Genomic DNA, 1,591 nt, shown 5'->3' with positions numbered 1-1,591 from the left:
AAACGCTCTGACAAAAAAAGAGGGGGCGCTCCAGTAACCCCGCTTCGGAGCGCACCCTGGGCAAACCCAGCCAAGGTGCCCACCCCGGCCAAGGTGCAGGCGAGGTGCGCACCCAGGGCAAACCGGGCTCCGACAACGTGCACGCCGCACCTTGGAGCACACTTCGTAGCGCTCCCGGGTGCGCACCTCAGAGCACACCAAGGTGGGCAGCGAGGTGCGCACCTTTGATGCGCTGCCTTCACTAATTTCCAGAAAAGGCAAAAAAAAAAGGAGATTTTAAAATTTCCGTTTTGAAAGATAGTGAAAAAAACGGAACGCGCGTGCCATCTTGAGCCCGCCCTGGTGCGCAGCCCAGGTAAGGTGCCCACCCTGGCAAAGGTGCGCACCCGGGCAATTAACCCTACTTCCGACTTCGTGCGCGCCAGGGTGGCAACCGGGCCTCGGAAGAGCCAATGCGAGAAACCCCACCAAACGCTCCGACAAAAAAAGAGGCGGCGCTCCAATAACCCCGCTTCGGAGCGCAGCCGGGGCAAACCCAGCCAAGGTGCCCACCCCGACGAAGGTGCACGCGAGGTGCGCACCCGGGGCAAACCGGGCTCCGACAACGTGCACGCAGCACCTTGGAGCACACTTCGAAGCACTCCCGGGTGCCCACCGGCGTTGCGCACCGTGGTGGGCAGCGAGGTGCGCACCTTTGATGCGCTGCCTTCACTAATTTCCAGAAAAAGGCAAAAAAAAATGAGATTTTAAAATTTCCGTTTTGAAAGATAGTGAAAAAAAAGGAACGCGGGTGCCATCTTGAGCCCGCCCTGGTGCGCAGCCCAGGCAAGGCATGCGCACCAAGGTGCCCACCCGAGGTGCACACCCGGGGCAAACCGGGCTCCGACTTCGTGCAGGCCGCACCTTGGAGCACACTTCGGAGCGCTCCTTGGTGCGCACCATGGTGCCCACCAGGGCGCGCAACCCAGCCAAGGTCTGCACACCAAGGTGCCCACCCCGGCGAAGGTGCACGCGAGGTGCGCACCCGGGGCAAACCGGGCTCCGACTTCGTGCACGCCATGGTGCCCACCGCGGCGAAGGTGCACGCGAGGTGCGCACCCGGGGCAAACCGGGCTCCGACTTCGTGCACGCCGCACCTTGGAGCACACTTCGGAGCGCTCCTTGGTGCGCACCATGGTGCCCACCAGGGCGCGCAACCCAGCCAAGGTGTGCGCACCAAGGTGCACGCGAGGTGCGCACCCGGGGCAAACCGGGGTCCGACTTCGTGCACGCCGCACCTTGGAGCACACATCGGAGCGCTCCCAGGTTCGCACCAGCGTTGCGCACCTTTGATGCGCTGCCTTCACTAATTTCAAGAAAAGGCAAAAAAAAACGAGATTTTAAAATTTCCGTTCTGAAAGATAGTGAAAAAAACGGAACGCGGGTGCCATCTTGAGCCCTTCCTGGTGCGCAGCCCAGGCAAGTTGTGCGCACCAAGGTGCCCACCCTGGCGGAGGTGCGCGCCCGGGGCAATCCGGGCTCCGACTTCGTGCACTGCATGGTGCCCACCAAGGCGCGCAACCCAGCCAAGGTGCCCACCGCAGCGAAGGTG

Source organism: Cryptomeria japonica, unplaced genomic scaffold, assembly GCF_030272615.1.
Source record: "Cryptomeria japonica unplaced genomic scaffold, Sugi_1.0 HiC_scaffold_58, whole genome shotgun sequence".
In the NCBI taxonomy this organism is placed as follows: Eukaryota; Viridiplantae; Streptophyta; class Pinopsida; order Cupressales; family Cupressaceae; genus Cryptomeria; species Cryptomeria japonica.
The sequence above is the reverse complement of the archived record's forward strand: the minus strand, read 5'-3'. Positions refer to the sequence as shown.